The 25,738-nt window shown below is 43.6% G+C and overlaps 1 long non-coding RNA gene across 1 annotated transcript; it reads left to right on the forward strand.

The window, feature by feature from the left end:
• The first annotated feature begins 10,790 nt into the window (after positions 1–10,790).
• On the forward strand, positions 10,791–25,385 carry LOC135579010 (uncharacterized). The gene is made up of 2 exons (XR_010471241.1): positions 10,791–11,219; positions 23,767–25,385. It is a non-coding gene; the product is annotated as an uncharacterized LOC135579010 (long non-coding RNA).
• The last annotated feature ends 353 nt before the right edge of the window (positions 25,386–25,738 follow it).

A 25,738-nucleotide genomic window follows, 5' to 3' on the forward strand; every position in this document is an offset into this window, starting at 1 on the left:
CTATTCCCCAGACTAAAAGTGGTTGAATGATCTACTCTAAGAAACATGACTCCAACTATTTAGTGGCAGCCTTCTCAGATCACTGTGGTGCAACCCCCCCCCCAAAAAAAGAAAAAAAAAAAATTGAGAAGTGGGTGGAGAGCAGCTGAGAACACCATGAATGAGCATGGATTAGTCCTAAACCTGGGTTAATACTCACAGCCAAAGAATAAAGGAGCTGGTGAGGCAGGGAACATGTTGTTCTCATTATCTGCCAGTGGTTGCACATCTGCACTGAAAGTCAACAAAAGGGCATTTTTTGTACAATTGTACATTGTGTAATAAGATAAGAATAAAGCTAATTCACATTTATCTAGAATTTCTCAGAATGGTTGTAGTCCCTGTAGACATAGCTGACTTTATAAAATGTGAAAGTCTGAGTCACACCAGCAGATTGTACATGGCAGGGAAACTAATCTGATGTAATAGAAATGTTTACAAGCCCAGTAACCCTTCTCCCTCCACCCTCCTTCGCTTTAAAAAGCCACGTAAGGCCACGGATCAAAGCGACGGAGCGGCAGCGTGCTGAACACTGAGACAATAACAGCCCCGACTTCCTCAGACGTCAATAGTACAAGTTACCAGAGGATTTTTGCATTCACTGAACAAGGAGGTAATATAATCATATGCATCAAAGATTGTGAGTAGAACTATAATACCACCAACTCTTATCACTAAAATATTGCTAAACGTGATTAAACACAGTTCAGTGGAAATATCAGAAGCTGACTACCCAGTAGGATCAAAAAAGCAGCAAACAGTTCAGAAATGTGTACTCAGTTAATGCTTACCAGATGCAATCAATATAGAGTAATAGTTCCAATCCTTAATTAATATCTTTATGAAATGAGTACAGACACACTCCTCTTATGTCTAACAGATTTCCTGCCTCTATTTTTTTCTTTCTTTTCCAAGCAGCACACCACTTTTGGTTTCTTGAACAATTCGCCACTCCCTGAGAAAGCTGGAGGTTCCTTCTGGACAGGAAATATGCTATTACTTCCTGAGCAGATCTCAGGTTTGGTAAGGGTAAATGTGATGACACAACACATTTAGGGTTTTGGAAGACATGGGACTTCACTGCACACATCAATGTGAAAATAAATGTGAAATGCAAAGTCAAAAGAGCCCATACTCAATGGATTAAATATTGCTTACAAATGAGAATTTGTCACCTGGGAGTATGTTCCTTGCAGGGTCCCATGAGTTTCCTTTCTGGTCCTGGTGGAAAATCTGGAGGTAACAAAATACTGATGAAGAAGCATTAGAGATAGGTCAGCTAGAAAGATTGATCTGGATTACTTGTTAAAGGAGGGTCGGTTAAACAGCATACATTTTGACAGCCAAATGAAAAGCTGGGATAAATGAAGGCAGCTTACCTACAGGAATGGGGGCTTTATTCTAGAAAGTGATGGTTTAGCAGAGGATTTAGTTGAATAGGCTGGTAACCAAACCTGTGGGAGCTCTTGGGGTAATTTATAGCATAAAGGCCGATTTGAATCTCAAAGAACAGTGATATATTTAGCTGCCCTACTATTGTGCTGGAGAAAGCTCAGAGAAAAGCAACAAGAGTGATCAGAGGTCTAGTAAATGCAAACTCAGGGGAAAAACTGAAAGATGAGACTGTGTCTAGTCTGGAAAAGACAAGACAACAGCCTTCAAATACCTAAAAGGTAGCTGCAACAGAGACTGTAATTAAGTGTTGTCCGTATCTGCAGGCAATAGCACAACAAGTAACAAGTTTAAATTGAAGCAAGTACGATTTATGTTAGCCATCAGACACATTTTCTAATGATAAGGACCACTGAGCACTGGAACATATTGCAGATTACCATGGGATTAAGAACTGGTTGGGCCTGTGGTTTCCAATCTTCATTTTGCACCAAACCTCAACTGAGAAAACTGACAGGGTTCTGCCTTCCATTGTTAAATGGAAAAATTGTTTTGTCTTAAAATAAAGAGCCTTAAAGACTTTTGAATACTGGAAATAATATTGGTGGTGGAGATGATGACACACACAAAAGACATTGCACAGGGAATGCACCAGCTTTATTAAAAACAAATGAAAAGTCAGCTTGGGAGTCAGCCACCCTTCCTAATGGTCTTTAAGAGTGGGAGGGTGCTGGAAAACTGGCTGGGACGTGACTGGGGTGCAGTCACCTGCAGGACCTGACAGGGTGGTAGAAGTTGGGAAGCTGTGCAAGAAGAGTCATTGCAGACAGCTGCAATGAATCAGTCTTCAAGTGAGCAAGAAATAACTGGGTTTTCAGATGACTGGAGATGAAGGCGAACCAAGGATTCTTTGGGGGCTATGGGATTACTGGCATGACACAGGGTTGAGAGCAGAGAGAACCGATGCAAAGGACGAGAGATGGTAGTAAGGTGGAGGTCACAGCTGGGGGCATCTGCTGCTGGGTTGCAGTGGCATTTCCTTCTCCCTTCCTCCACAGCTGTGATGGCCCCATGGTCCTACACCTTGCTTGGGAGGAACCCAAACAGAAGCGGCCACGCACCTCCGAGGGAGGCTTGGACCCAATCTCGAGGGGATGGTAATTGAGCAGGCCTTTTTATGATTGCAAATACTATCTGAACAGCATTTGTCAGATATATTCCCCTTGCCAGGCCTTTTGGTGATGCAGAGCTGCTGAGAAGGGAAAGGGGGGCATCGTTCTGTTTTCTGCGCTTCTTGTGATGTTTAAACTGTACTTGTCCGAAGCCTAAAGAAATGTGCACTGATGTAAATATGCGTGTGAAAACAGGGAGATCCTGCCCTGCTGGCCATTGAGGGGCTGTGGGGATGATGTCCTCAGTTGTCCCTTTCCCGAGAGCCTGAGAACACATCCTCCAGTTGTGTAACTCCTACAGCCCCAATCAAAATGCCTTATTGCTCATGTTTGGGAACTAGAGTCACGATCTCAAATGTTGTAATATTAGCTGGGTAGAGAAATGCCAGGCCTCCCACTACATACGTGTGGGTAGCACCTTTTCTTTGATTAGCTCAGAGTACTTTCTAATAGGAGTTAACCTTCATGACATCCTTGAGGGACTAATCCACTGTGATTAATCTTAATATCTCTGTCTTACAAAAAGAAAAAGCAGTACCAAAACTTGCTCAACATTATCCTCTAAATCATTGCTTAAGCCTGGAAAAGACTATGCTTCCCCCCCCACCGCCCCGCAATGAGTTGCTGTAGTGATTAAAATGCACTGCTAGATATAGGGAAGCAGCAAGTCTGGAAATGCAGCTCCTTAACAGCTGCATTAAAGGTGGCCTTACTGCTATTGTAAGCCCTGCCTGGCTGGATCCCTACATCCTCTCGGCTCCTGGCCCAAAAAAGACTTGCAATGTGTCTGACTGAAGACACAAGTCTCCAGTGCTGCCTCAGCACTGTATGTACTATAATTCTCCTTACAGGGAGTCCCAGCCCACGCTCAGCACCCTGAGATCAAGAAATGCTCAGAACTGTAAAAACACAAATCACAAGAGAAGCTCAGTGAAGTCTGAAGAGCAGTTGTTGAACACCCCGATGTGGACGGTAAACCACAACAACAGTAACAGGAAAAGCAGCACCACAAACGAAAACCCAGTACTCCATTTGAAACTAAATTCATTTAATAAACTAGAAGAAATTGCTCAGCAGTGAAAAACTCCAGCACCACCACCCCGACCACATAAGATACATGAGAATAAACAGAGTTGTGGGCACACCTCAAGCAAGATTAAAAAAAGCAGGCTCCTCCAAAACAGCCTCCACACTAGCAAGGTGATCTCACTGTTTGGTAGAAATAACACTCATCAGCCAACTGTAATCAATCAATTTCACAGGAGTGCTTGCTATATATAAAAATTGAGGTTGGTAAAATGTACAGGACGTTTGTGCCGGACCACTATCTTCTGACCTCAATGAGGAAACAATCTGAAAATATTTCTAACGGAAACCAGTTTTAGGTTACAGGTCAGGTAATAACCTAGGAAGTTCAGCAAAGGACAAATCATAGCTCAGCAAAGCCTCCGGAATACATTTGGAGCAATGCTTTTGATTCGGTAGCAAAACACCACTTGGGGTCTACTTTTGCAGAGGGGTCCCAGAAATGAATTTTATTCTTGCTGGTGCCCTGGCAAAACAAATTTGGAAGGTGGGTGATTCGTGCTGGAGAGGTGGGTCGTAAAGGTGATGAAGGTCTGCTGGCTGCAGTGGGTGGCAGGTAACCAGGAGCCCCTTTGATGCTTGGGCACAGGCCCAATTGGTTGGGCAGGGGGAACATGTACCTTCTCTGATCATGAATAAGGCTGTACATACAGACACACAAATGTCATGCCAGCAAGTGGTAAAACCACGACAAATCTTTCTCACCGTATGAGAACTAATTTTTCCATGATTTGTGTTAGGCAGTTGATGGGTGGAAGTTGAAAGTCAATTAAAAGTACACAAATCAGATATTTTACCATCTGTGATTCTGTGATTTGCTATTAATAAAAAACCCCAAACCCAACTGCTTCAAATGTGTTCAGTGTTTTGTGGGAAGGTTGAATAGATGAGGCATCAAAACAAATTTTGTACTTACATCTAACGGCCGTATTAAATAAGGGAAGTAGTAACTGTAGTTAATGAACGGACAGGCTGTTTCTGGTCACTGTGGACTAGATATTCAAAGACATGTAAGTTCTTAAACATACAGATGAGACCTCTGTGGCATTTCCCAAAACATCTCATTGGAAATCAGTGACAGTTGTGTGAACAGGGAACACTACCTACTTTAGTTGCAGTTTGGAAAATCTCACCCACGTCCTTCATGAGTGTGTCTTGATCTTGCCCACCTGTTTCTAGTCACAGACTGGAAGAGGAAATTAGCTTTGCTGGTTCTTCCACACCCGACTGATTTCTTGACTGTGAATGAACAGGTCCAAATGAAGAAAGTGCTCTTTTCACACCCATTAGCTAAACTGAAACCAAAAGTCACAATGCAAAACACTTTTCTGCCTAACAGAAACCAAAACTCTTTGCACTTAAAGAGTGCAACAGAAAAATATTGATAATGCAGTACGTGATATTTTGAACCAATCTTAAGAGGTAAGATGATTTCCTCTTTTTTTCCTGTGACTTTGCAGCTTGACTTGAAAGTCACTGTTGTCTAACTGGCAAATCAAGGGCAGCAATTGCTGCAGCTGAAGAGAAAGTTTTGTCTGAAGTCTCTTACTTCTCTGTGTGACTTCTTCTGCTGGGCAGAGTGGCTGGTCTCCACCCAAAAGCAGGGTCTGATGTCACTAGGCCTTCTCCCTGTGGGCAAGATGTAGCGGACAGTGCAGACGGAAAGGATAAAAAGCACCAGGAATGGGGAAAAGGAAGGGTTCATGAGGTGATGGGTGGCTGGGGCTGTTGTCCGAGGCCACACAAGAAATTTGTGGCAGGCAGAGGAACTGGCCGCTGGCGCCTGTGGAGGGTGTGTGCTGATTTCAGTGCCTCTTCCCAGAGCAGCTGCCAAGGCAATGCTATGTGGATTATCAACTGTCACCCGAGTGTCCCTTCACTGTGACATTTTCATTCATCAGCTCCTGGTAGAGCATGCCTACAACTGACTTGGCTGAGGAAAAGGAAAATCTTCTATGCTAAATGATATTCTGCTCTATTTTGCACAATGCAGGAAGTATCCAAACATCTAGCAAAAAGTGAAGCAACTGGAAGTCACCTAGTGATGCCATCAGGATGCATTTGATACCTAGCCAAACCCACTCCTCTCAGACTATTGACTTATGCAGCCCAAAACAGGCACAAATAAGCTGCTGGACCACATTGGCATGTGCAAGAATGGTGCTTAACATCACAGACAACATAGTCTTTGTGATGGCAGTCACTTGGCAGAAGATACTGTAAATTACTGTATCTTGTGGTAGTCAATTAGGAAGGACTCTCTTTTGATAGCAGCTCTGCTACGAAGAGGAGACACCTTGGTGTAAGCACGGACTACAAGTAAATAGCCCTAAAGAAGTTTACCATGTTTAGAATGCTTGTTGGCATAATTACTCCTGGACAGTTATTATCATTAGGTGGGGAGAATGAGGCAGAGAGTCACCTGCCTTTGGTAAGACCATGGAAGTAGGCAGCACTCCAACCAAATTCCTGAGCCCTGTTTGCAGACGTTGTCTGAGTCTCTTTGCATCTTCCCTCCACAGACTCCGCAGCATGGATGCTGGGGTATGGATGGGTCCTATAGGTAAATGTTGCAAAATAGTAAGCATCAGGCATTATTTAAATTCTACCAGGTCTGGCAAGGAGAAACAGGGAACAAAAAAAACACTATATCCTTTTCCCCAGAGGGGTAGGGCAGTGCCTATAAATGGAAAATGATGGGTTTTCTTTTGCAACATGCATAAATCCGAACTCCCACCCCTTACTTCCTGCAGCCTCCTGGGAGCTCCTGCTGAATTGTAGCTCCCTTGACATGGCCCTCAGAGCTGCGTGTGGCTTTCAGCCACAGTGTTTCTAGCTCTATTCAGGATACAAACTTTGGGCTTCATTCAAGAAAGCACTTAGGCATGTGTAATTCCTTAAATTTCAATGTGACTATTCATGAGCATAGCGTTAGCACATATTTAATTGCCTTCCTGAATATGGGCCAAAATAGAGAGTATCCCAGGAGTGCCTGGGAAAGAGACTTAGTTTCATTGCCTTAATAGAGATAGCTGCTCCACTCAGAAGCATTTGCAAATGGTTTGGGAAGGTTTGGGACTTCTTGCTAGCACACCTCTAGAGGGTAAAGCAACCAACTGTACTGCAAATGAGATGATGATCGTCCCTGCCTGCACCACCCCCAGGGGGAGGACTCACATGAGAACTTCTTTCTCTTTTTTTTTCTATGTCTGCCCAATAAGTGCTCAGCTCCGATGTTCTCCCCATCCATTTGGCAATTTATCAGATTTTATTAATGTCCTTTGGGAAAGAGCTCTGGATTTAGAGTATCTGATTGTGCAGGTAAAAACGGAAGAGAAAACTTTTTAAGTGTCTCATTTTTAAGACTCTGCTTTCCATTTTAAAAATAACTGAAAGGTGCTGAGGAGAAAAGCATGCTTTTTGTGTTAACAGTGACGTGGTAAGAAACTGGAGGTACAACACCAGTAATGATGGTACATTTCATTAGTGCTCAAATTGCCACCCAGATCGCATGGACCTCCACTGCATTCAAGTGAAATTGTTACTGAGTGTGAAAACCAACAAAATCCTTAGTATTTACCACCAGTTCTTGACCAAATAGTGCAGATACCCTCTTCGCTTCTCAAAACCTTCTTCAAAATGTGATGTAGGTTGCCAGTGAGTAGTAGCAGATTCATTTGGCTTTGTAGTTGTAAATAGTCCACATCTGCAACTATGCTGAAATTTTTAAAAATTAAACATTTTGCCCAAGACCTACATTCATTTATCCCCATGTCAGCAGTTATGGTGGAGACCTCTCCATTTGTGAGGAGATTCATCTTGTCTTAAAACAGGAGTCTCCTAGACATCTATTCGATGGCTAATGGAGGCTGAGAAATAATTTCTTAATTTTCAGACCCCAGTTTGCAATACTGGCAGCCAGCAAGAAAAACCTACTTTCCCCATAGTCACTTCAAGTGGCAGCTTGGCCTATGATAGTCATGACCCATATATCTACACCAAGCCGGCTGAGTGATGCAGCAGATTAGCACACTGACCGCTGCTGCAGGCTTAGAGGGTTTTGGGTTGAGTTCTGTGTGGGTGGGGGTAAGGCTTTCTCCTTAACAACCTGTGCTATTTTCACTGATGGCCTGGGTGACACGGGTGAGGAAGGAGGTTAATCAAACAGCGTGTGTGTGTCCTGTTTGTGCCAGCATCTAGTGCAACTGCTTAGTATGGCAGGGCTGAGGGGGAGTGTCTGGCCCCTGTGGTGGGCGAGAGGCTGCTGAAGGCTGGAGAGGGCGTGTGGAGCAGCACCTTGGTAGCCTGAGGCCCCCGAGGTGCAGGATAGAATTGTAGAATCATAGAATTATAGAATAATAAATAGAATCATAGAATCATTTATGTTGGAAGAGACCCTCAAGATCAGCAAGTCCAACCATTAACCTAACACTGTCACTAAACCACATCTCTAAGAACCTCATCTATGTGTCTTTTAAACACCTCCAGGGATGGCAATTCAACCACTTTCCTGGGTAGCCTGTTGCAATGCCTGACAACCCTTTCTGTGAAGAATTTTTCCTAATATCCAATCTGAACCTCCCCTGGTGCAACTTGAGGCCATTTCCTCTCATCCTATAACTTGTTACTCAGGAGAAGAGACCAACACCCTCCATGCTACAACCTCCTTTCAGGCAGTTGTAGACAGCGATAAGGTCTCCCTTCAGCCTCCTTTTCTCCAGGCTAAACAGCCCCAGTTCCCTCACTTGCTCCTCATAAGACTTGTGCTCCAGACCCCTCACCAGCTTCATTACCCTCCTCTGAGCACTCTCTAGTACCTCAATATGTTTCTTGTAGTGAGGGGCCCAAAACTGAACACAAGATTCCAGTTGTGGCCTCACCAGCGTCAGGTACAGGAGACTATCACTTTCCTAGTCCAAATAGTCCCGTTCAAGTGGAAGGAGGCACAGCTGAGCCCTGGGATGGGGCTGCTGCTTTCCTACAGCACTGCAGAGTGCCGGGGACACTGGGATACAGCTGGGACGTGATGGAGGCTTGGTGAAGTGCTAGTCTCACCTATCTTCCTGCCATTTCTGCAGCTGGACTGCATTTCCCAGCTTAAAGGATTCTTCACCTGAAGGATCCCGGGCCATTCCCAATTTTTCTATGGGCAGAGCTGCTTTGGGTTGCAGGGTGAAAGCACAATTAGTCATGGTCCTTCCCTGCTACATCAGAAAAGGGGTCAGTATGCAGAGGAGCACGTGGCTGATACATTGCTGATATTGCAATACACTTCTCTGCCCAAGGTGACAGGTGAATGTCTCCCTGATGGAGGTGAGAGAAGTGCTTTTGAAAGACAGATGAGAAAACTCCAAAGATAATTTCTACTTTAGTTGTTCCTGAGAAGGATGGCCCAGGAAAAGCAAAACATGAAGGAATACTCATATTTACACACATGTACATTTTCATACTCTGTATGTGAGTATAGTGATCTTCAATGGAAACAGGTAACAGAAGGTTTGCCTGGGAAAAATGCCATTCTAAAGTATGACTGGCCTGCACAAAGAAAATGGACTACAACTGAAAGGAGGAGTATTTTAAAATTAGCAAACATTGATCATTCACTTTTTTTTTTTTTTTTTTTAAATCTTACTTCTAAATATAAGGCCATGCTTATAGTGGCATCTAGTGGCTATTATGTTTATGGAGCTCTGCTACTCAACACAGCTGTGCACAGGACTAGAAGAGATTTGTAACACCAGTCATTCCCCTTCTTGTCCAAGACTGATTTTCCAGTAGCATTTTTCTTGTGCATATTTTTTTTTTCTTAGAGTATTATCTAATGGACCAATGCAAAGATCAACATCGAAGTTGGGGGAGTCCCACACTTCAGGGTGAATGTTGGGTTAGAGCACTTTATAAACAGGTGAAGTTCTGGAATCAGGTCTTAGTTTTATTTCAGAATTATAGAAAATGAACTTGGAAAGGTAAAAAAATAGGGTGATTCAGACTGACAAAAGCTGGAGGTAGCTCAGACCCCAGTCCCCTTTTCATGTGAATTTTTAACGTTTCAGCAAATGGGAAATGCACATGTAGAGGTTTTACCAAAGGGCAAGCGAGCTAGGCTCTGGCCATGCCTCCCTTCATGCTGGCTGGTGCTTGCCTGGTGGGACAGCATCAGGGCATTTGTTGAGATACGGGCCATGACTTCTCCTGCCATTGAGTGCCCTAAAGGCGGGACACGGACAGCTAAGTTGCCAATAAAATGACCCAGTAAGCCCTCTTCCTCACAAGAGATGGAACTGGCAGGAGAGCGCTTGCCCACAAGACAGCAAGAAAAAAGAGGAAGGTCAGTGCTGATGTCAGCTGTGAGGCTGTGCTAGAGAAAGTGCAGCCCTCCTGCCTGCCTCCTGCTCCTTTTCTTCACTTGCAGCCACCTGACATGGAGGGGAAACACTCCCGTCACTCCTCTTAGCTTTCTGCTGGCCTTGCCTCCAGTGCAGGCTTCCCTGTCCTCTTCTCATGGCTTCACCAGTGACCTCAGCTCCCCCCATTTCCATCACCCCAGTTCTCAAACCTCCAGCCCGTCAAAGCCCACATGGCTCCCTGTGAGACCCTCCAGCCCAGTTCCTTGCTGCTCACAGTTTTCAGCATCTCTGCCCCCAGCTCTGCAGCTGCTTCTCTCTCCTTCCTGTGCTGTGGACACCACTGATGGAAATCTTAGTGTGATGCTGAGTTCTTCAAGTGCAAACTCCTCCTTTCCTTTCATCTGCTAGCTGGCCTGTCTGCCTTTGTTGGGTTCTACATCAGGAATTTCAGCTCCTTTTCACCCATTTTGGTCTTTGCCTAGTTCTTCCTCCACCACATTCCCTGCCACCCCATTGTGCAGAGCCCAGCAGGTTTTGCTAAGAAAAACAGTGCTGTGACCTATCTCTTCCGTTTGACCCACTCTTTCCTTTCGTCACAAGCACAGCTTTGACTAACAATGTTATTCTGGGGATTATGGCCTTGCATCCTGTGAAGTTCTGACAGAACAGCCATGCTTCTGCTACAAAACTCAAAAGGCCAAGGGAAAGGGCCTGAGCAGTGGCATGTTGGTGTCCATAGGGTTAATTGGCAAGGTGCTGGCACATCAGCACTCTCTTGTCAGTGCTGAGACAGTCCAGGACTGCTCCTGACAGGCTGCAACAGCTGGACGGTGTTACCTGCGCTGCCTAAGCGGGTGGGTGTCAGACCTAAAAAGCGGTCACAGACCCATTTTATTTACTAAGGTAGCTGCAATCAGCATGTTCAAGACTGTTACAATGAATGACTCATCAGCCAGAAGATGACACCAGTCCTCACTGAATAGCACTCTGGTCCTTCCCTCTCTGCAGTCAAGGGCCGTACTGACATGGCTGTGCACCTCCTGTGAGACTGCCCTTCCTTACCATGTCTGTCATCAGAAAAGTGCAACGGATTTGATGGGCCACTGAGATAAACTCATGGCATGAAGACCCACCAAGGAGCTTCAGACCCTTCATGCTTTCTTCAGAGATCCCCAAGCCACAGGTAACTGTGAAGTAGGAGGAGTGACTGGGAGAGGAGAATCACCTCAAACCTGCTCTGCTTCTGACATGGCTGCCCCAGCATCCCCCACTGGCTGCTCTCAGGGATGGGCTGGATGTGCTCTTACTGGCTCTTCCTCTTTGCTTGCTCTGTACGTAGTAACAAAAGCAGGTTCAAGGACTGGAGCTCTAAGGGTGGTGTTTTCTTCAGTGTGAGGGCAGCTAGATTTACATACTGAATTGCTGTGTTAAAAGAATTCAGGCTACAATACCAGGGAAGACCTAGAGAGCTCATGTGCTACAAAACCCAAGGGACTTTTTTCTTATGTGCATACCTTATATTGTAATGTATGAAATATTGAAGCTAATGAGTCCCATTTACCCGAGATGTTAACATATCCACGTCCTGTACTACTTCATCTTTTGACATTTTAGAGTTTTTTTTTTTTTTAAATGGAAGCAAAAATTTTCTTGAGTATATTATTGTGAATCCATTTAAACACCTGAAAGCTCTGCTATAGTCTAATTGTGACACAGATATTTGTAATATGAAATCTGTTTTGCAATGCAAATGCCTGTCTATTAGCAGAATCTTGTAAATTTGATTTTGAGTTTAGAGCAGCAGCTGTTTATTCAGTTCGCAGGTTTCTTGCGGTTTGCGGTTTCTTGTGGTTTAAACATTTGCAGGGTGTAGACACTAAGGAGAGCACTGAATTGTTTATGGTGATCTTTGAAGCAGCATTGCAGATTTGTTATGAATCTTTGCCAGGCCAGCAGAAACATATTAGCCTCTCCTTATGCAAAGTCTCAGGTGCAGATTAACCTCACTAATCCAGTGCTTTGGGACCATGTCACTCTGCAGGTCAGTGAGAGTTTATACTGCTACCATATGGTAGTTCATCATATCCTCTCTTTAGATCTATTATTTGGAGGATTGTCTTTTCCCCAAAATACGCCAATCAGGCATGAAGGAAGGAAACAAACGAACACCACCACCACCACTAATTTTAAAGTTCTCACAGCAAAAGCCCATTTAAGAGCACTGGACAAGGCAGCAAGTTAGTGGTCTTCTCAGTGACTTGTGAACTAGCTCTGTAAAGCTGGCTCTGCACCAGGAGTGCATGAACAGGACCTCCTAGTTGGAAACCTATCTCTTACAACAACAGTCTCCCACCAGAAACTGTAAGGCAGAGCTTCTCTCACCTTTTCTGTGTACTTTTGCTGGTAATTCTATGACAGTTCCACCACTGCCTGCTTTCCACTTCAGTAGCCAGCAAAATTACTTTCCAGGAGCCCAGTCAGTTCGTGCCAAGCTCCCTCGCACCAGCTATGAGGAGAACGGGCTGGTTGCCCCAAACTCAGAGAGCAAGTGGCCAGCCAGACTTGTCCTAATGACTCCTAACATGATAAATATTGATTGCAGGGTGGTCCACTAGGCGTTGTTACCTCTATAGGGAAGGATAAGAAACTTAGTTGAAATAGGTTGGGCAAACCTCTGAAGAGATACAATTGTTGAGACAATATCTCACTGTGGAGGAATAACAAAATTAATTTCACTAGCCTTTTCTACCTAATTCTTGACCACATGCTGTCTTCCTTAGCTACTTGGCAAAATGAAGCCCTCTGGGGTAAGTGTTGTATGGAAAGATCTCAGTTTTCAAGATGCTTTACAGTTGGTTTCATTTTGTACTTCAGCAGCTATGAAGGTTCATGAAGCTTCATGAAACACAATGATTTATTTTGCAACTTCCAGCTCAAGGGAAACCCAAGCTGCTCAACCAAGCCCAGGACCCTTTGCCAGCAGAAAGACTTCAGCATCTATGCCCTGTTTCTCTAAGTATCCATCAAAGACAGGCTGGAAGGGCTGGGAGACCTTTACAAAGACTCAGACTGGCCATTCTCATGCTCCTTAAAATGGGGTATGAATGGGTGAATGAATGCTGGGGATGGACACCCCTCTTCCCAAAGTCTCACGCTGGCATTAACTTTTTACACTCCTATGAATGTTCCACAGCTGCTGAAGCCTCATGTAAATGTGCTGCTTCTCCTTTTCCCATCATTATCCATCATTACACACTGCTCCCCCTCCCAGTTACCTATGTGCTGCCAGTACTGCCACCCAGCGTGTCCTATTTGTTTACTTATTTTTGCAGTTATAATGTCTTTTCCTCCTCCTGTTCTCAGATTCCTTCAGTAAAAAAGTAAAGGAGTGCTGCTCAGCTTGCGTATGCTGCAGCAGGGATGAGGAGCACAGAAGGCCAGGAGGAGAAGAGCAGTTGTGCTGTGCTGAGAAGGGAGGTGAGGGAGGAAAAGGGACAGCTGGAAGGACTAGGATTTACCAGGATATTTAAAATACAAGGAGAACTTTGTACCTAGCAAGTTAAGGGTCTTCTGGTTTATGTAGGGTCTCTCCCTTGTTATTGACTGAATGCAAGACTCAGACCTGCTCTGGTCCGGTGACAGCAGCCCCAACAGCCCCAACAACAAGACTCTCAGTGTCCGGTGGGATGGTTGTTCTTTAAAGTGGGCACAGCAGACCTGGACCAACACCTCCTGATGCTGCCTCACCAGCCCTCCCACTGCACCCAGCTCAGAGGCACCACATCTGCTGGGCTTTGTAGCCTCGTGCCGTTTTCTCAGCAAGGCTTTACCGTTGTGCCAAGTCTGGCGCTACCGCCTCCATTCTGCCTGCCACTTTGCTAAAGCACAGCTCAGATAAATTACAGGCCTGCAACAGAAATTACTGGGTGTCACTCCTTGGCCTGAGTTAAAAGGATGATAGACCTAGGGATTGCAGAGCTTCATCCTGAGCCTGAGAAACCATGAATCACCTTGAGAAGCCTGTGGCTTTGCACAGTACTGCAGTGGGTTGTTGTTTTTTTAATTCCTTTTGTTTGCCACCCCAATGGCAGTGCTTTTACTGGCTCAGGCAGCTGCATAGCTAAAGGATCATATAACTGCATCTTCTCTGGTCTTGTCTTATAATCCAGAAATACCATAGACAGTAAGAAGTTCTTGTTCAGAAATTACTCTCGGGGAGTCAGTGTAAAGCATTTTTGTTTTAATGGATTTCCCATTACTTCATTTTCAACTCTTACGCCGAAGAAACAGAAGCAAGCGGTTTTGCCTGCGGTGGTTCCTGTGCCGCGCTCGGCCTCGTGCTTCCACAGGGACTGAGCTTTCTGCACAGCGTCTGGCTTCAGGCGATGCAAAATATGGTGAGAGAGCGCAGCTGCTTGGTTGGGTGAGAAAGGCACCGCACATCATGTATTGCCATTCTTGTTAATATTGGACTAGAACAAGGGTAACAACAGCAAAATTGAAGTCTGTTTCTTTCCTAATAAGATGCTGTGGCAGTGTCAGAGATGGTTATGTGAAAAATTCCTTTCAGACTTCACTACTGACTTGGAGTATGCTTTCGTTTTCAATTTGAGATTTTAAAAAATTCCTCTACTCTAAAAGTTTCATTCAGTTTTGAGTTGGAGTAACTTGGGGGCCAGCCCTATGTCAGTGTGCGTCTCTGCTGTCATGTTAGTGCTGTGAGTTAAGCTCATTGTGCTTCACCCTCCACAAGGATGCTTTGTTCTCCCTGCCCAGACCACATCTCCTATCATTCCTCACTCTCACATCAGACTGAATTTCTGAGCTGCATACGAGTAACCAACCGTTCAAGGACAGAGGAGCTCTGAGCACAGGAACCTGGCTCATGGGAGCAGGGAGGGCTCTGTTGGGTGCAGCTCATGGTGAGATCTGGCTGCAAGAGACAGCAAAGGGAGGGCTCACCAGCAGGGCAAAACATTTTCAAGTTATATCTGGCACAACACTCTTACTTTCCCGCAATGGGCACAGCCTGTCTTCATCAGAGAAGCACGAAGGCTTCGTCTTAGGCCGCCAAATTGCATCAGTCTCCAAAAATACCTTTTTGCTTCTAGCCCAAACCTGATTATTGGGTCAAGCATATTCAATACTCAGTAACTAATACAAAGGTTCAGCTGTGACAGATGCTGACTGCAAAAGGTTTCACCTGCAAAATAATTGCTCAATTAGTCAATGAATTGCTCTGAAGGAATAGAGAATGGCAAAATACAGGATTTTGAGGTGTTGGCTGCCACCTCTGGAGTGACAGAAATCAGAGACTGTAAAATGCATTGCCCAGGTGAGTTATGTAGTGTTTCCAGCCAGGGTCCTGGTCTCCAGACCAGAGAAGGGAGGTCAGAGCATGACTGTCTTTTCTTTCATAAAGGCCTTTCCATCCAAGCAAGCTCAGTGTTCCCAACACTTATACTCCTTTTAATCCAAATATAAAAAAACCCTTTGTAGAAAAAATCCTTAAAAATTATTTGGCCAAAAACCAACCAACAACAACCAAATAAACTAGCAAGCAGAAACTCCAGGAGTTCCCTCAGGACATTTCTGTTGCCTCCCGAACTTGGGAGACTCATTTCCCACGGTGGTGGGGCAGCACTGTGATGTCTAGCTTGGTAGCGATGATGCCACCCGCAAATTTACGTCATCGACTGTATTACAAAGATTTGTTCGTCACATGCTCATGCAGATGTTGTAGCTCCAGAGCATTTACAAGAGGCAAAGAGTAACTTAACAGCTCCCATTAGCTTACAGAAAAGAATACTCGGTGCTTAAGGTATGCTAAAAAAGCAGCATGCAACTCCTCTGAAAAAGCAACGCCACTACTCCTTGTGATGTTTTAGCCTCCTGCGGTGCCAGATGTAGCTAGTGTTTTACTATTTCTTTCTTCAAATAGCAGTGCTCAGGGGGGATAAACTTTACTTAACCTAATTAATTTTAATCACAGCTTTCAGATCTCATACTGTGCAAAGAATTACAAATTGGAATACATTAATAGAAGCCATGGTTTATGCTGCAAGCTAATCGGGAAGTGCGCATTTACATTTTCTGCATGAGTTTGCAATTACCATTAAAATAAAATTCAGTTATGTCCTTTTAAATCACTAAAATGTGAAGAACAGATTGAGCTGGTCCCATTTGTTGTAGAAAATGACTTAAAAATGGCCTACATTTCAAAGAATTAAATGATTCTTACTGAATAAGAGGTTTTAGAAAATGATTTCCAGTTGTCTAGAATTAAGGTGCTTCCAGGCATTCTGGTTTAAACAATACTTCTTTTAAAGTAATGGATTACTTAATGTTTTCTACCTGCTTCAGTAGAGGTTCATGGAAGGCACAGAGTTCTCCCACAAAGCCTCAGCTATGTCTTCCTTTAGGAGTAAACCAGAGGAACAACATCTCAGCCAACCACATACGAAAACTAACTGCAAGGTACCACAGCACTGAGTATTACTCCAGAAAATCTCTTTCCCAATGGGGAGGTTCCTCCTCATGTCATGAATAATGAGGGGGCGAAAATACCCCCAAATACTAAAATGCGGCAGCTCTGGGGTTTCACTACAAACACAAAACTTCTCTGTGTGTCTTTGAAATTGCGATTCTGGTAGGACCAGGTTAAAAATTTTACATATATCCAATGATTTCAGGGCCTATGTCCCATTTAAAGTGAGTAAACATTGCACTTGGAAGACTGATCTCTTCAGCCACTGATGGTGACTTGGACACATTCAGCAGTGCCTGGATGTGGAATTGCTGGCCCACTCTTCAGCAATGCCCACTTTTGTATCTGGAAGGTTTAAGTGCCCAATTTCTGTAGTCTGTGTCACCCCAAGTCCAGGGGCTTCAATTTCAGGGGTGCCAGTGACTACAGAAGGGCTAAAAATAAGGCGGCCTTGTTGTTGCTGATAAACACCAAAAAGGCTGTGCCTTTTTTTTTTTTTTTTACAGTACTGTGATACCACATCAGAATGATTTGGCCAACTAGTGCCCATCTGCAAAAGCAACTCAAACTTTTAGGAAACTAAGTCCCATAGACTTCACTTCATGTGGACTTCAAGGTGCCAAAAATCTTTCTGAGCATGCAACACACATAAAATGCGCAGTGCAAAATCAAGAGGAAAACCACAGTCTCATCATAATTTGTACAGACACAGAAAGTTTACTCTTTTTTATAGCAAAAAGGTCAAAATGCCTGGCTTTCAGGAAAACCCAAGCAGATATATCTATTATAGATGATAACCTTTAGCTAAGTTGTAAACTTCATGCTTATTGAATAATTGATAGTACATCAGAGCTTCAGGACAGACATGTGTAACATGCTCAGTTTAAATAAAAAGACTTGTGATACTGATTTTTTTTGTAAAACATAATATAATGTACCAGTACTGACACAGAGAGCAACAGGATGAAACGTTTCCATTTTCTTAAACAGATTATTATACCTAAAATAGTGCTGAACATCAGCACTAAAGTCTCTGGAAGAGGAAAATTAGCTATGCTTTCATGGTGAAATACTCCTTCAAATTTGTATTTGCAAAAGAAAGCTTGTTGAGGGTTTCTTCTCTTTAAAAATGCAGCTTAAACACTCTGTTGAGTGCTCATAACCACAGAATGACATAAGTAGCTGTAAAGGAAATGATGAGCTGATTCTTAGCTGATGTAAATCACCAGAGCTCTGCTAGAGTAAGTGGAAATCTGCTCAATGGACAATTTTAATTTTAAATATGATATAGACTGCAGATCCACCAAAATAGTTTCCACAGACTTTCTTTAAATTGCAATGAGAAGAGGAAAATTCACCTTTCTACCTCTCCAGTTTCCGTAGGTGATTGTGAGTCTACATGCTCATTTGGCAGAAGGAAATGCAAAAACTCACCTCATTTTGCTTTCTGTCACGCTCAGTCAGGTAAATCACCAGTAAGTCTGGATAGGTTGCACTGCTGAAAAAAATATATGGTCAGGGGGACCACATAGTTAAACACAGAGATGCCTCATCTCTAAGTGCTTTGTTGTCAGCTTTTATGCCAGGTAAAAGGGTAAGAGTGGTACAAATGCCACATTTCTGCCTTCAAAAGAGCCCTGCCTGCTGCAGAAGCAGAAGCTGGACTCCAGCAAGGACTTTTTGAAGCTTTTCAGGGTTAAACATAAGAAGCCACTATGGGTATGACGCTTACGCCAGGGTTTACCCAGGGCAGTCACCACCCGGAGCGGGAGAGCCCTGTGCTTGTCCTTCTGCTCTTTAGTGGCAGCTGCAAATACTGCAGCATCCTTTAGCTGCTTGAGTAATTTCAAAGGCTACTCTGTTAACTCATCTGCACAATTTAGGTACTGGGTGTTATTTATCTTATTTTAAAATTATTTTTATTTGTTTTTTTTTGAATTAATGTGGGAAATCCTAAACCAAAAGTAGCATCCAAGTTGTTTATGAAAAATAAAGGCAGATTTCAGATCCTTCTAAAATTACGTCATGTTAGCCACTATAATCCAACTCCTTTTTCATGCCCAAGCCTGTCCAGCTGCCATCAAGGTCAGCCTGGGCTTGAAGTAGGCTCTTTGCAATAGCTGCAAACCCCAGTCTCTATCCAGGCGCACATTTTCTTTGCTCTTAAATTATTAACAATGTCTAATTTGAGACACAAAACCGTTTTGCATCCATTAGAGAGGCTTTGTGCATTGAACAGGCTCCACGTGACAATTCTTCCCAACAATTCCAAACCAGAAGGAGGAAACTGCTGCAATTCCCATTTCCAAGCTGTAAAGCAGCTTTCAGCACCACCAGCTGACTACTTAGTGCATTTTAATTAGCTCAGGAAGGTTCCCAAGCCACTGCGTCAAAATGAAACGTGCATGCAACTGAAAACTCACTCATTGGCAATCAAATTTTTAAGTCATCAGGCCTGCCGAGTTCTCTCTATAGAGCAGAGCCGCTTCTTCAAAAGCAGCAATATTCCTCAAGGGGCAAAGGAAAAAAAAAAAGCAAAACTAAAAAGGCCCAGCCATGTTTTTGCATAATCACAGCTTTCAGTAATACAAAATTCATGGCTCTGTGGGAAATTGCAAAACAAAAAGTCTTAGTAAGTACAAAGCCCTTAATGCTCTGACACGTTAATGCAAGGAGAAAATTGCCTCGCACAAAAGAGATTATGAGGGCTATTTGGCACCATTTTTATGTTGCCAGGACTTTGTTCATGGTTTCATCACAATTACGGAGCAGAGCATCATAGTTTGAAGGGCTCCGTGAGCAATATAGCTCAAAAAAGGCGCTTTTCCCCACCGCTCAGCCCTCCTCCAGCAGAAGTCTCTCTCACCTCTAGGAAACCCAGGTTATAGCATGACGTGATTTAGGCCCTGCTGGCAGTCTCAGTATTGTTTAATTAACTTCTTCAAATTTATTGGGATTTCTTGCGGATCCAGCATAAATGCTGTGCCTTGGCCACTGCAAAGCTGACGCTGAGAAATCCTGCAGAAGAACTACACGTATTTATTACCACTTACACAGTGAAAGTACATTGCTTTTATCTACTAGTATGCACAATAGAGGGATAACACATTTTTCTTTTTCACTCTGCTTGGATTTGGAAGCTAATTTGTGTCTATCATATTTATTTCTATATATTGGCAAATAAGGTCAATAATTAGGGAGATTGAAATCCAACTGTGCACGTGTCCAGTCTTAACAGAGGTTACAAGTAGAAGGTGACTGTGTAAGACCTCTGTACTTGCCTAAACTTCAGTGATGAAGAACATGGGAAAAAGAAACCTGGGCCAGGTGTGCTGCATTTTGGCTGTATCCTCCTGAATTCAGCTGTATTTTCTGGGTCCTTTCAATAAACTCTGGCATTATTATTATTATTAGTATTTTTTAAAGAGTTTGGCCTGGTTTCTCAAGCCAAGTAGGCCACAGTCTCAAAATGACAGGCCTCCAGGGCAGCAAAAGTAACTGAGCTAGGAGACTAGCAACATTTATTATTTTGTAGAGCCTTAAGGATTTTCTCCAGATAAAAGAGACACATGTATTTATTTAATTTTTGTTTGCTCTTTCACTGGTGTCCCAAGAAGGTAATGCATTTTTGATTTACAGCTTTGCAGTCACTGCTGGATTTGTAAAAGGAAGATGATCTTGCATTTCCCATCCCCTAAATAGTAGAAATGAAAGAATTTGAGCCTGGTGAGAAATTCTTTCTTCTTATGAACACTGCATGTGGAGGTGCAGCTTTAGGCACATTCTTTCCTAACTGCGCAGCATTTTAATGTAGTTAAGCACAGTCGTTTGTAAGGAAGATCTTGAAGGGTATAACGTAAATAGATCCCCATCAACATCTTATTTCAATAAAAAATGATACCACAATTTTTCAATGCTTATAGAGCATTTTTAACATGTAACAATGTGTTTGGTTTAGAATATTTTACTCCCTGAATTTCGGGTTCTTTAGACCACTATCAGAAAGTTGTCCCTTGGATTGAATTATTTCATTAATAATTATGACCCTCAGCAAATTAAGCAGAATCAGCAAGCTCAAACCCCACTGTCTTTAATTAAAACATTTCATAAGTAGGAGACATATTATCTCACATTAAGATGTAATTTCATCAGCCTGTTGTGTATCCAAAAGCTGTACCCATTCATTCATTGCTATCTCACATTCGCAACAACAGTTGACCTGGTTTGTAATTGGTTTACTACCATTTGTATCAGTCTAATCAACTTAGCTGCAAACAGCAGTAAGAAAACCAAACAAAAAAAAAACAACAAACAGACAAAACAAAAAAACCACCACCCCACTCTTGGCTGACTAAAAGGCTGTACTCTCTAGCCAAGGCAGATACAAGAAACCTCTCCTGAATTGTGCTGCTTAACTGCTATTTAATCAGGGACAGAATCACTGGAGCCCACTAGATGTGTTACTAGATGGACAGGCAGAAAACTTGAATCTTATTCCCAAATCAGGTATGGACCTTCCAGGAGGCCAGCTACACTCTCTTGGGCCTCTATTTATCTGTAATCACGCCTTTTGGAAAGTAATTAGAAGCATTAAGGTGAGAAATGCTTTGCAAGTATTATATATGAGTAATAAAAAACCCCTAAAGACCACATCTTTTTCACTTAAAGGCTTCCAATGGGGCCAGCATCACTCATGGAGGCATTTCTGCAGCATTTTGTTGGTGTTTTTGCCTTATGGATTGTTGGGAGATGGGCTCCAGCTACTGGTTTACCACTGTAAGCCTGTACTGAGACTTGTGCATCTAAATACTGGTGAAAATTCAATCACTGCTGTAAATTATCTTTTTATCCAAGCTCTGTACATCGTCAAATAAGCTTTTGCCTCTTGGTTGCTGCAATGTCATTTTTCACAAGATGCTGCTGCCTGTGTGACCAGACGACTGTTAATGACCCATGTCCTTGTTCTCTGCTTCTTCTGCTTACGCCTCTTGTTTCTTCACACTCAATTAAGGAAAGGAATTGAGGTTAATATTCCTGTCCTTGAAATTAAATCTATCCTCGCCCACAGTGCAATTAATACAAACAATTTGCATATAGAGCCTTTCATCTCTAGGTCACTGGTTTATTTAGCAGGAGTTGACAATGACTCATGCCATTAATTTGTCTGCTGGGTGGCAAACACAGAGCAAATCGGCCACGTTAGCCTAGATTACAGGCATTCACCTTGCAAAACCACTGCCATGATTTGACATCTCTCTTGCTCTTTGAGGTGAAGAGTTGTGGTGGCTACAAGACTTCTCCTTGTATCACAGGTCCTCCTGCAGACACACCAAGGATGCACATGGCCTGTGCTACTCTTGATAGTACTAATTCTAGGGATAATTAGATTAACTTGGTTATTATATGTCAAACATTACCCTTGGTCCAAATAACAGGGTAAGTTACCCTATGTGCTCTTACTGTGAAAATTGCAGGTCAATTATATATTTGGCTTTTAAATGATTTTAAATTCTAGAATGTGTTCAGCAGTGTAAGCACAACAGATGGGCACATGCTGACAAATGGGGAGTTCTTGGGGTATTTGCAAATACTAGACTTCAGGCATCTGAGAGTAATCTCTCCCAGATCCACCTATGTAGTCTATGGGGATACTGACTTGCAAGGCAGAGATGTATGTTCTGCATTGTTCACTTCAGGAGCCTAAATTCAAGCTCATGGCTTGAACTACTGTGGAGGAACGCATCTCTCCCTTGACTGTAAAGCAAGCAGGAGAAGTGTCTTTGTGAATACTTCTACCACCCCTTCAGTTACGTGCTCTAAGGCTGAGCTCTGAGAAAATGGTCAGTATGGGAAGAATAACCATATACTGAGTAGAGACATCATCATCCCTCTACAATCCTGACCCTTATTACAGAGAATTTTGTGTATCTTCAAGCTCACAACAACAGGAACTTCTTCCAGTCACTGCTGCCCCGATACACTGGGGTAGGCTTGGCAACCCTGACAAGCACACTCAGCTCTTGAAAATAAAAAGAAACCTGTAGTTTCCTTTTCCTCAGCTCTTCAGAACAAAACAAAAAAGGTCTCCAGGGTCACGGATTACTCATAATCATACTGAAAATTTTTGAACTCTGCTGTGCCTGAAAGAAAGGGGAACCAGCATCAGTGCATTATCGTTGCTCACACAGCAGCAATTAGGTCTGAGCAGCTACCATGGGGAGCATTAGTCCAAGTAAATACCAGGCATTGGATCATAAAAGTTGAGTAGAGCTCAGAGTGCTTAGTGTTCATCATCTGATTCTTAAGGGATTTGTATTTATGCCAAGTTAATAAGTGAACAGCATAGACTGTGATTCATCACCGTACTGTACAGCAATATTTTTTTGCAACTGACTGCGGTAACACGTAAGTTGCATTCAGTTTTTGACTGGCTTGTGGAGACAGCCACTTTTCTTCTCTTGACATGCTCAGGCTGGACCGCAGGCAGACGATGGAGCTGATAGCATGGAGAAATCTGTTGCGACGATCTTGCAAAAATCTTCAAAACATAAGAGTGCTGCTGCGGTGGTTTGAACACAGATGAATAAATGCCTTGCCTGAATGTTTCTGTATTTAAGGCATATTTTAGAGGTAGCACATACTTGTCCATTACACAGCAGGAGGAACACTGAACCAGAATGTGATCAGCGCTTCTAAACTTACTTTAAGCACTTTTGTAAAACATTCCGCTCATTCATCCTGCAAGCAAAGGGGGACCTGGCAGACAGAGGTCTACTACAGATAATTTTGCATTAGGCTGCCCGTATGGACAGCTCTTTTCTTTTAACAAAGATCTAAACCGCAGATTTCCTAAATATTAATTTATAAATTACTTTTTAATTGTCTGCACTTCAAGTCAGAGCACTCAGAAAAGCAACCACGAAACAAACAGAAAGCCCCCACCACACCACGTGTTTCACCGCATGGTTCCTTTGTCAGTGTACTCACAGCAGGACTTGTGCCAAGGCTACAGGTGTTTCCCTCATCCAAAGATGTGGGATACAGCATGCTCGATGGCCTTTACCCTTGGTTTTTACATTTTTTCCTCCTAAAACAATAAAATAAATCCCTCCTCAGCCATCCCTTGGTACCTAGTGCTTCTGGTGAGCATAAAAAGTCACCCTAAACCTCAAACTTTGCTTTGCACCCCCCAGCATTTTTAATAAAAATTTATTTATTTTCTTTTCTCTTCCGTGTCTGGCAGCACTCAAGGACACCTGGAGTGGTGGTTGGACACGTCTGATGAAAATCAGTGGCACAGCTCTGGCCAGCAGGCCTGCCAGCGTTCAGCCGTGGCACTTGCTGTGATGCAAAGCACAGCTGCACCGACCAAAATGGTTCTGTGCGCCACCTCCCTCCCTCCCTCCCACAGGTCCTATCCCAGCACGTTCCCGACAGAAGCTGTCTGTGCCCAGCAGCCCCGCAGACCCCAGGCAGCACTCGGAGGACGAGCTAAATTAGCTTCACCTCCTGCCTCCCAAACAATTCCCGGCTATGCCCCAGCCGCATTGCTAATGATGATGTAAGAAACTTTAATAAGAGTCTGATTTGCACGTACCAGGTTTAACTTTTTGGAGACAGCTGTTCGAGAGTCCTCCAGTGACGGGCACAGGCAGGGGCCCTGTTCTCTGGGGCCCTGGAGAACGAAGATGTCCACAGGAACACTTCTGCAGTGGTGGCTGGGCAAATATGGGTATCTTCAGATGATGGGACAATTTATTCCCTCTCTTAGCCTAATCTTTGTAACTTTGCCTGGTTTTGGAAAGGAGTCTGAGCAGTCTTAAATGTATATTGTATTGACACCAGCTATGCTGCATAAAAGGCTCAGTACTAACAGCTCTCCTCTTTAGTGACTTTTTGGCCATCCCCCTTTTCACATGTTAGGAACTACCAGGACAGCAGTGTTGGCTTCGCACGTCTCTCAAAGACAGCCCAATGCTTCAAGTCCACCTTGCTGCTCCTCATGAGAAACAAGAGGAACAGACCTAGACAGAGCTTTTAGGTGTGTCCACCACCTCATCACATGATCAAGTCTCCTACTACTAGGGATTTTTTTCTCATATTCTGCAGTGAGCTATAATTGTGTTCATCCTACGTGCTGAGCCTGTATGAATGCAAGTCACTCCTTGGTCCTCTGCCTGAATACCACAGGAGAGCAGCCTATGTGCAGCTGCTCCACAGCCTCCCCCCTTCAAGAGCAGCGGGAGGGAAAAGCACGGCTGGGAAAAGGGAAGACCCTTCCATTTCCACCAGCCTGCGTACCAGCCTTAGCGGATTCGTGTTTCTGCAGCGAGCACCCGCTGCTTCAGGACAGGACGAGGTCTGGGGGAAGCCGAAACCCACAGCTGCAGTCTGGATGCTGCTGGGGAGCCGCCGTTGGGGTGCACTGTGTCACCCCATTTCCCCCAAAACTGGCAAAGAACTGTGGTCTCATGCCAAGGAGACAAGGGCTCCACCCCACCCGCTTCCAGGTTTGCCTCTCCCCTTGCCTTTTGCTTCACAAGGCTGGATGCGCTCTTAACTCCTTATAACGTGAAGATCTGCTGCTGTCTTTCCATCCATAAATGGCGACAGTTCCCAAGCCTAAGAGTACCTGGGCTGCTGTTATCCACGTTAGAAGGGAGTTGTCTATAATGCACATGTAACTACCCAAACACAAGCGTATTTTATCCTTGGTGGCATCTCTAAGTTTTAGCTATTTTGTGTAAAGCGCACAGCTATATTCCTTTTTTTCATTAATGCTTATTTAGGTTAAAGCCTTAAGATTACCAGTGTTCTAAGTATTTTAAGACAGTATTTTTTTAATAAAGTATTTGGTCTGAACTTCAGGTTTGCTCTTTCATTAAGTACCCCTCCATGACCAGAGTCAGGATGTAGGTTCAAAATCCAAACATTTATAGCAGATCTGTCCAAGTGTGGTGGGAGACCTGAACTGTCCCTGCGAGAAGTAGAAAAGGATTACGCAGGCACAGAAAATGATGCCCTCTCATATACGCACACGTGTATGTATCTGTCTCTACAGAACTCAATCCTCCGAGGCTCAGAACACCACTCATCTAGTGACACAATTGAAGTAAATAAAAACTGTCTACAGAAAACTCAGATTTTTGAAATAAAAAGACACCAATGCTGATTTGATATATGGAGCTGTCTATGCCTATACATGAGTACGTAAG

This window comes from Columba livia, chromosome 3 (genome assembly GCF_036013475.1).
Source record: "Columba livia isolate bColLiv1 breed racing homer chromosome 3, bColLiv1.pat.W.v2, whole genome shotgun sequence".
Classification (NCBI taxonomy): Eukaryota; Metazoa; Chordata; class Aves; order Columbiformes; family Columbidae; genus Columba; species Columba livia.